This window comes from Amblyraja radiata, chromosome 26, assembly GCF_010909765.2.
Source record: "Amblyraja radiata isolate CabotCenter1 chromosome 26, sAmbRad1.1.pri, whole genome shotgun sequence".
In the NCBI taxonomy this organism is placed as follows: domain Eukaryota; kingdom Metazoa; phylum Chordata; class Chondrichthyes; order Rajiformes; family Rajidae; genus Amblyraja; species Amblyraja radiata.
The window spans coordinates 12,100,710-12,111,480 of record NC_045981.1 but is presented as its reverse complement, the minus strand read 5'-3'; positions in this window follow the sequence as shown (position 1 = coordinate 12,111,480).

The following is a 10,771-nucleotide window of genomic DNA, read 5'->3' as shown; positions in this document are numbered from 1 at the left end:
CAAATACCTCTTCTGCCATAACACAGTGTACTGAAGCACACAGTGTGAGATCCTCACCAGTCACTGCATGGTGATAGATGCACCATAAGTACTGACATTTTTCGCTCAGTTTAGAGATAGTGTGGAAATCGACCCTTCGGCCCACTGAGTCAGTGCCGACCAGCGAGCCCTGTACCTTTTCGTACCTCTAGATTCCCCTCTCTATATCTATATCTCTCGGCATCACCCTCTATATCTGTCATTTCCCTTTCCCCTGTCTCTCAGTCTGAAGTCGGGTTTAACCCGAAACGTCACCTGTCCCTTCTCTTCGGAGATGCTGCCTGACCCCTCTGAGTTACTCCTGCATTTCGTGTCTACAATGCACAATAACACCAATGCACAATAACACTGTATCACAATAACACCAAAAAAATCCACATAAATGCACAGAATCTCTTGCCCAGGGTGAGGGAATCGAGGACCAGAGGACATAGGTTTAAGGTGAAGGGGAAACGATTTAAGAGAAATCTGAGGGGTAACTTTTTCACACAAAGGGGTGGTGGGTGTATGGAACGAGCTGCCAGAGGAGGTGGTTGAGGCAGGTACTATTGCAACGTTTAAACCACATTTGGACAGGTACATGGATAGGACAGGTTTGGAGGGATATGGACCAGATGCAGGCTGGTGGGACTAGTGTAGCTGGGACATGTTGGCCGGTGTGGACAAGTTGGGCTAAAGGGCCTGTTTCCACACTGTATCACTCTATGACTCTAATTGATGAAGATCCAGGATTCTGTTATCTTGGATACAGTCTTGTTTGTTTTCCCTTCAGCGTCACCATAGAAAAGCCCCTGGGCATTGTCAAATGGAAACCAAATTTTCTAATTCAATTGCAAATCCTTCTGATGTTCGAGGGAGTGCCATCTGTTTGAACTGTGAAATAATGCAGGCTTTGGTTAATGTTTAAAGAGAGATTGTGGCCTCTTATTTATCACACGTACTATATACACACTCATAACAAGCAACGACAGAATCTAGCTTGATAAACTTGTTTGGTTTTTTTTAAAGCACTTGGATTAACCATTTTAAAAAAGTTTCCCCGTATAACGTTTTTACATCAGCGTCAGCAGCCCATTTATTGTTTTGGAAAAACATGCTTAAAATATCCAGTAATTACAGATTTGGAAAATCGTGTAGGATGGAATTTATATTTACAGAAGCCAATCAACCTACAAACCTGCACGTCTTTAGAGTGTGGGAGGAACCCAGAGCATCCGGAGAAAACCCACACAGTCACAGGGAGAACGTGCAAACTCTGTATAGACAGCACCCGTAGTCAAGATCGAATGTGGGTGTCACTTGTCCATGCGTTTAGCTCTCTTGCTCAACCAACCAAGGGCAGAAGGTGTGGAAAAGTTGTGCTCCTGAAGGGCCTGTCCCACTGTACGAGGTATATTCAAGAGTTCTCCCGAGTTTTCCCCAGATTTGAACTCGGAGAATTCCGTAGCGGGTCCGTAGGAGTTCGTGGATGTCTCGTAGCGGCTCGTACGAGTAACGGTAGGTACTCGGGAAATCCGGTAAACTCGTGACGTTTGTTTCAACACTGTGAAAAATGTCCACAAGTAAAAAAATACACATGATGAAACAAAATGTTACTTTTTACTCGTACGAGCCGCTACGAGACACCCACGAACTCCTACGGACCCGCTACGGACATTCTCTGAGTTCGAATCAGGGGAAAACTCGGGAGAACTCTTGAATTACCTCGTACAGTGGGACAGGCCCTTGAGTCTGGCTGAACATAGGGTTAAGCTTAATCACAAAGCAACGATGTTTGTAGTCATGAATACAATGTTCTCTGAATTTGATAGGTGAAAGGGCACCATTGTCATTTGAAATAAACATTTAGGCCAACCATTGCAACTGCACAAAAGACATGTAAATCAAAGTGTCATGTTGTCTGAGTACAGGGTGATTCCACTCCACATCGGAGACCCCCCCCCTCTACAAAGGATAGACCAGCCATGATTGTATCGCGGAGCAGACTTGATGGGCCGAATGGCCTAATTCTGCTCCTATCACTGATAAACAACCCATTTGAGGAAGAGTCAATTTGGCTAGGATAGCAGCAAGAGCCAAAGGCTGCCTGAAAACATGGTTGTGCAGGAAGGAACTGCAGATGCTGGTTTAAAGCGGAGATAGACACAAAAAAAGCTGGAGTAACTCAGCGGGACAGGCAGCATCACTGGAGAGAAGGAATGGGTGACGTTTCGGGTCGAAACGTCACCCATTCCTTCTCTCCAGTGATGCTGCTTGTCCCGCTGAGTTGCCCCAGCTTTTTGTGTATATTTTCGTTGTCAAGGGCGTTGTGGCAGTGCATCAAGCCATTTCATTGTCAATTAAACCACTGCACTAATAGTAAGGCTTTATTAAGAGAGCAAGGAGACTCGTCAGCTGATTGCAAATATCACAAAATTGCTTTTCTCCAGCACCTCGTGACAATAAACTAAAAACTAAATTAAACTAAACACTTGCTGGCTCTTACCCCCCACCCCTTCTCCACCACTCCCTACCAGATACAGGTATCTCTCCTCTACTTCATCTGGTGCTAATCCCAAAATAGTCTCTCATTTTCCCACCTCAGATGCTGCCTGGCTCACTGAGTTCCTCCAGTATCAAGAGTCAAGAATCAAGAGTGTTTTATTGTCGTATGTCCCCGATAGGACAATGAAATTCTTACTTGCTGCAGCACAACAGAGTATGTAAACATAGTACATAACGGGAGAAAAAAAAGAAAATAAGTTCCGTGAGTATATATACACATACACACACATACTCGATAAATAAACAAATATAGTGCATTTATAGTAATAGTCTGTTGCAGTTCAGAGCTTCTCTCTATCTCTATATCTCTTGTTTTCCTTTCCCCTGACTAGTCTGAAGAAGGGTCTCGACTTGAAACATCACTCATTCCTCCTATCGAGAGATGCTGCCTGTCCCGCTGAGTTACTCCAGCACTTTGTGCCCACGGTTTAAACCAGCATCTGCAGTTCCTACCGACACACTTTGTTTTTGACCGGTTTGTTTTAAATTGAATGTGCAATTATAAATTAAATCATATTCACTTTGTCGAACGTTTTAACTAACGAGACTGACAAATGCCTTTGTTAAATTGACGTTAAAAATTGCAATCAAATTTAAGAGTGTTTGAATTGTGATTTGCAAGTACAATGAGATATTAACATCCCTGGGAAACTTAAAGCACATTGAAACAACACAACAAACAAAAGAGCTCACATCAACATAGAATCACACAGCACGGGGACAGGCCCTTCGGCCCAACTCACCCATGCTGACCAAGATGCCCCATCTAAGCTAGTCCCATTACCCACGTTTAGCCCATATCCCTCCAAACCGTTCCTATCCATGTACCTATACAAATGTTTTTTTGAGAAGTGTGGGAGAGAATCGTTTATAGTTTAGTTTCTAGATAGCGTGGAAACAGGCCCTTCGGCCCACTGAGTCTATACCGGCCAGCTATCACCCCTGCACGAGTTTCATCCGACACATTAGGGACAATTTACAGAGGCTAATCAATCAACAATCCTGCATGTCTATGGGATGTGGGAAGAAGCCAGAGCACCCGGAGAAAACCCACGCAGTCACAGGGAGAACGTACAAACTCTGTACAGACAGCACCCGTAGTCAGGATCGAACCCGGGTCTCTGGTGCTGTGAGGCATGAACTCACGCTGTGCCACTGTGCGTTCTTGCGAAACTTGCGTTCTTGGGCTATAGCACCCGCAGATTCTGTCTTCTGGAATTGTGGCGGAGTTGCACAAAATAGTCTCCCTTTATCACTGGGGGTGGTGTTTTGTTTAGTTTAGAGACACAGCGCTGAAACTGGCCCTTCGGCCCAACGAGTACGTGGCGACCAGCGATCCCCGCACACTAACATTATCCTACACACACTATGAACAATTTTACAATTTTATCAAAGCCAATAAGCCTACAAACCTGTACGTCTTTGGAGTGTGGGAGGAAACTAGAGGTCCCAGAGAAAACCCACACAGGTCAAGGGGAGGACATACAAACTCCGTACAGACAGCGCCCGTAGTCAGGATCGAACCCTGGTCTCTGGCGCTGTAAGGCAGCAACTCTGCCGCTGTGCCACCATGGTGGGGGGGGGGGGGGGGGTAGCTGATTTAATTCACTAAACCACTTAGCAAGGGAGATTACTGAAATTCTAGCAACTCTGTTCAAACATGTTTGGCTTAGATCTACATGGCAGTTTAACCATGATACCTGTTACATGAGCTCATTCTTCCATTCTTCCATCCATCCACCCCCCAAACAGCATTTCTCCAGTAAAAGAGCTCCCATCTCATGTACTCCTCCTGGGGCAAGTAATTTAAGCCAAAGTCTAATTTAATAAAGTCAAGGGTTCAACCATTTGAGCCTTTATTGCAAAATGTTCTCTTCTCTCGTGTCAAACAAGCAATGTAAGATTGCAGAGTATCTCCTAGTAGCGTTTAGGTTATATGTCTGAAGAAGGGTCTCGACCCGAGACGCCGACAATCCCTTTTCTCCAGGGATGCTGCCTGACCTGTTGAGTTACTCCATCTTTTTGCTTCTGTCTCTGGTTGAAACCAGCATCTGCATTTGCTCCCAACACAGGTTAGATGTTGTATTCCACTGTGTTTATTATGGTAGCGCTCCCAATTATATAGGAACAGTGGCGCAGCGGTAGAGCTGCTGCCTCACAGACCCAGAGACGCAGGTTCTTGAAACATCCTCTCCACATTCACTCTATCCAGGCCTTTCATGATTCAGTAGGTTTCAATGCGGGGGAACCACCTTGAGGGGGCGGGGAGGGAGGGGGGAAGAACAATGGAGGACCCGGTGTGTGGGGGGGGGGGAGGGGGAGGGACAATGAACAACGGAGGACCCGGTGTGTGTGGGGGGGAGGGGGAGGGACAATGAACAATGGAGGACCCGGTGTGGGGGGGGGGGGGGGGTGGGGGAGGGACAATGAACATTGGAGGACCCGGTGAGGATTGCTGGGAGGAACAGGAGGGAAGGAAATTCTAAACTCTAATAGAACGAGAGTCTAACGCCTGCCGGAGACCCGGGTTCGATCCTGACTCCGGGTGCTGTCTCTACGGAGTTTGTACGTTCTCCCCGTGACCGCGTGGGTTTTCACCGGGTGCTCCGGTTTCCTCCCACACTCCAAAGAAGTACAGGTTTGTTGGCTGATTGGCTTCGGTAAAGGTTATAACTTGTCCTGAGAGTGTAGAGAAGCGCTAGTGTACGGGGTGACCGCCAGTCGACGCGGACTCGGGGGGTGGGGGGGCGAAGGGGCCTGTTTCCACACTGTATCTCTAAACTGAACCATAGGAGTTTAGAATTAGAGGGACAAGAACCGATTGTTGGAGCAACTTCAAAGCTTAGAGCTACGAGAAAAGGCGATTGTGTGTCTGCACTGCACAGATAGGAATGGAAGTGCTCGGTGCAAGATAGCGAGTTGCTTAGAAACATCGGAATGCCGTGCATTAAAGCCAAAGATCTCGCTATAAGATCTTTGATTAAAGCTACAAGAGACCATCGCAGACGGCTCCAAAGAGCTGTAAGATCTTTGGGCGGGTTGACCCTGAGCAGGGATGATGTAGCTGAACACTTTATCATCCACACCGATCAATCACTTCAGTCACACAGCCATCGCTTATCTCCCCTTCACCACCAGATACCCAGAGATTGAGTTAAGGAGAAGCTGACAAGTGGTGAGGCTAATTAGATCTGAGTCACATTCAGCTACAAGGCAGAAACATTGATGACACAGGACAAGACTGAGAAACAAAGAATTCATTCAACATGATGTGTGTAATGGAAGTGTTTATCAAAGGATAACTGGATGTATGGTGGAGTGGATGTGAGCAAGCTGTTTATCAAAGGCGAGCCATTTGTGCAGTATTGACAATCTGTTAGCTTTGGACTGTAAACATGTTGAAGGGCAGTGAGTGTTATAATTCGAAATTCTCCTTTGAAGATTCTCTGGAAACTCTGGTGTGAGGTTGTACAAACGTGACCTAAGCTGCAGTTGGATATGAAAAGTCAGAAACATAAAAACATACAAAAATAGTTGCAGGAGTAGGCCATTCGGCCCTTTGAGCCAGCACTGCCATTCAGTACGATAATGGCTCGTACCCTGTTCCTGCTTTCTCCCCATATCCCTTGATTCCATTAGCCCCAAGAGCCAAACCTATATCTCTCTTGAAAACATCCAGTGAATTGAATGTGAAAAGATAGACACAAACTGCTGGAGTAACTCAACAGGTCAAGCAGCATGTCTGGAGAAAAAAAGATGGGTGACGTTTTGGGTCGGGACCCTTCCTCACAACCTATCTAAATGTTTCTTAAATGTTGCGCTGGTACCTGCCTCAACTACCTCCTTTGGCACCTTGTTCCATACACCCAATACTGGGACGACAGATGGCACAATGGGCTAAGTGTTCGGCTGGCAACCGGAAGGTAGCCGGTTCGAATCCCGCTTGGAGTGCATACTGTCGTTGTGTCCTTGGGCAAGACACTTCACCCACCTTTGCCTGTGTGTGAATGTGTGTGAGTGACTGGTGGTGGTCGGAGGGGCCGTAGGCGCAGATTGGCAGCCACGCTTCCGTCAGTCTGCCCCAGGGCAGCTGTGGCTACAGAAGTAGCTTACCACCCCCGAGTGTGACTGAGGAGTGAATGAATAATGCGATGTAAAGCGCCTTGAGTATTAGAAAGGCGCTATATAAATCCCATCCATTATTATTATTATTAATACCCTCTTGTGCAAAAAAAGTTACCCCTCAGATTTCCATTAAATGTTCCTTCCATCACCTTAAACCTGTGTCCTCTGGGTCTCGATTCTCCTACTCTGGGCAAAAGACTGTATTTGTCAACCTAAATCTATTCCTCTCATGATTTTGTACATCTCTATCTTATCTTTAGCCTTGTGTATTTACATCTGTCTGGATGGTCATGAAGGTAATATGCTCCTTTCATTCCATCAAATGATATGCTGCTGCCTTGATGACACACTGGTCAACCTGAGGAGCACCTTCAACAACAGACTGGTTCCACCAAGATGCAGCACAGAATGCCACATTCTTCCCTGTGGCTATCAAACTATAACTCCTTCCCCTTCTGTCGTGGGGTAGACTGACTCCCCCCCCCCCCCCCCCCCACCTCCCCCTCCACAAATCTTTGCACATCCCCAATCCTTTCTACTCGTCACTTTAATTTCATGTTTCTTGTGTTTTATGACCGTTGGCAGATCAATTTCCCTCCTGGGATAAAGAAAGTTCTATCGTATCGTATCGTAAAGTGCCTGTCCCACGAGCATGTGACTGCATGTGTCAAGCACGACCTAACGTGGTCGCTTGAGCCGTACGGCCTCGCGGGGCCGGTCCCACTTCGATCGCCGGAGTCGTATGGAGTTGTGCGGAGCTGGTCCCGACATCGGGCGGGGCTCCGAAAAACTGACACTGTTCAAAAATTCCGCGCGGCAACGGCCTGCCGGCCCACAGCCGCATTGAGGCCGAAAGCACCGCCTAGACGGGCGTACGCAGCGTCTCGACGCCGTACACAGCGTCTTGACGGCATGCACCTAGCGGAACTTCCCGCGGACTTCGCTCGAAATTTACGTCAACTCGTACGGGATCACTCGACCTCCGCGCGGCCCCCGCTTCCGGTTTGGTCGCGCTTGCCGCATGCAGTCGCATGCTCGTGGGACAGGCCCTTAACACATCATCCTGAGGATTATCCATCTGAATTCTTATCAATTATCAATATAATGGAAATGATCAATCTGGATCGAGGGAGGAGGCTCTGCAGCAGCCTGGGGTCACCTAGGGTCACCTGGGCTCACCTGGATCGGGAGCCACTCCAGTACATCGAGCATGTGGATCAGACTTGGTGACTTGTGCATGTGTGAGCTATGCAAAAGTGAGCAGTGCAAGTGATAATAAAGCACCATACACCATCTGTTCAGATCCATGACCCATCAACAGAAGATTTACCTTTCAGCCTAACAGCATCCACGATTTGCTGTTATCTTGTTGCTCTCTGCAGGAGTTTGCTCGGTACAAATAGCCGTTGTGCTTCCCACAGTCACAATATTTCTGAAGTTCCTTTGAGATGTAAAGGCACTGATTTGAAACATTAACTTCCTCGCATAGAGTCTCACAGCGTGGAAACAGGCCCTTCGGCCCTACTTGTTGCTTTCTGCAGGAGTTTGCTCGGTTCAAATAGCCGTTGCTCCAGCATCTAGATCTAGATCACTAGCCATCTACGCTAGTCCCACCTGCCTGCGTTTGGTCCATATCCCTCCAAATCTGCCCTATCCATGTACCTATCTAAATGTTTCTTAAACGTTGCAATAGTACCTGCCTCAACTACCTCCTCCGGCAGCTCGTTCCATATACCCACCACTCTTTGTGTGAAAAAGTTACCCCTCAGGTTCCTATTGAATCTTCCCCCCCCCTCACCTTAAACCTATGTCCTCTGGTCCTCGATTCCCCCACTCTGGGCAAGAGACTCTGCGCGTCTACCCGATCTATTCCTCTCATGATTTTATACACCTCTAAGCTCTATGTCTGAACAGTTGAGTATTTGGAGCATTTTACTATGTTTTGGCTTGTGATTGTCACAAACACCCAGACGCAGTGAAAAGCTTTTCTTTATTGCGTACATTCCAAACACATTCCATAGATGAAGGCAAACAATCCAAACTCGTATAGAAGGCGGATCAAAGAGAAAGATACAGTGTGCAGAATATACTTCGCAGCATCACAGCGTAACAGTTCAAGAAACATTTTTATTTCTTAACCTGGAGTTTTTATGACAAATACACAGGTTACAAAGTACTACATTAATCAAAGTGTACGATGGAACTGCAGATGCTGGTTTACACTGAAGATATATAGAAAATGCTGGAGCATTTCTGGAGAAATGGTGTGAAGAATGGTTCTGACCCGAAACGTCTCCGTATATTCCTTTTCTGCAGAGATGCTGCCTGACTCGCTGAGTTACTCCGGTACTTCGTGTCCATCTACTGCATTAAATCAAAACGACTGTTTGTGCAGTTTGCAACAGTCGAGTTACTGCATTGTCAGCAGTATCCACGGAACACTTGAGCCCCTGCAGTGACCAGCGACCACGAGAGACCCCATGGATACTGCGTGTGCCCTCGTTAGGGACACACTGGCACAGACTGCCAGCCCGGGAGAGGGGCAGGCAGTCAACTAGGTTAAGAAGGGTTTCGACCCGAAACATCACGGTGGCGCAGCGGTAGAGTTGCTGCCTTACAGCGAATGCAGCGCCAGAGACCCGGGTTCGATCCCGCCTACGGGTGCTGTCTGTAGGGAGTTTATATGTTCTCCCCTTGACCTGCGTGGGTTTTCTCCAAGATCTTCGGTTTCCTCCCACACTCCAAAGACGTATAGATTTGCAGGTTAATTGGCTTGGTATAAATGTAAATTGTCCATAGTGTGTGTAGGATAGTGTTAATATGCGGGGATCGCTGGTCAGCACGGACCCGGTGGGCCGAAGGGCCTGTTTCCGCGCGGTATCTCTAAACTAAATCACCCATTCCTTCTCTCCAGAGATGCTGCCTGACCCGCTGAGTTACTCCAGCTTTTTGTGTCTCGCTCGAGTAGAACCCTTGACTGCCCACTGCCTGAATGGCCTTCTTGGCCAGGCCCAGGAGCAAACAGGCAAGGAGATGCATTACCAAAGACAAAGTCCAACGTTCACAAGTCATAGGAGCAGAAGCAGGCCATTCGGCCCATCGAGTCTACTCCCCAATGCAATAGTGGCTGATCAATGTTCACAATGAGGTGGGATGGAAGATCAGGACAGAATCCAAGCTGATGGAAGGGCCACTCAGAAGTCTGACAACAGAGGGGAAGAAGCTGCTCCTGAGTCTGGTGCTGGGCACTATCAAGATTCTGTACCTTCTGCCAGATGGGAATGGGGAGAAGAAGGAATGACCGGGGTGGGAAAGGTCTTAGATTATGTTGGCTGCTTTCCTGAGGATTTCCAGGGATATTTAATGTCACCAGCATGCAGGGATCTTTGCAAAACAAAAATCAAAACCAAATCTATAACCAATTAAAACCTATTCTTGCAGTGCACTCTTCCTGTCTCATACTTATTCCGTTACATCTTAGTTTAGTCTATTTTTTAGTTTAGAGATACAGCATGGAAACACGTCCTTCGGCCCACCGAGTACGCACCAACCAGCAATCCCCGCACACTAACACTGTCATTCACATACTAGGGACAATTTATAATTTTACCAAGCCAATTAACCTATAAACCCGTACGTCTTGTGGAAGATCTTGGAGAAAACCCACGCAGGTCACGGGGAGAACGTACAAACTCCGTACAGATAAGCCCCTTTAGACGGGATCATAAAGTCAGTAAGTGTTAGGAGCAGAATTAGGCCATTCGGCCCATCATGTCAACTCTGCCATTCAATCATGGCGGATCTATCTCTCCCTCCTAACCCCATTCTCCTGCCTTCTCCCCATAACCCCTGACAACCGTGCTAATCAAGAATCTATCTATCTCTGCCGTAAAAATATCAATTGACGGCCTCCACGACCTTCTGCGGCAGAGAATTCCACAGATTCACCACCCTCTGACTAAAGAAATTCCTCATCATCTCCTTCCTAAAGGAAAATTCTTTAATTCTGAGGCTGTGACCTCTCGTCCTAGACTCTCCCACCAGTAGAAACATCCTCTCCAGA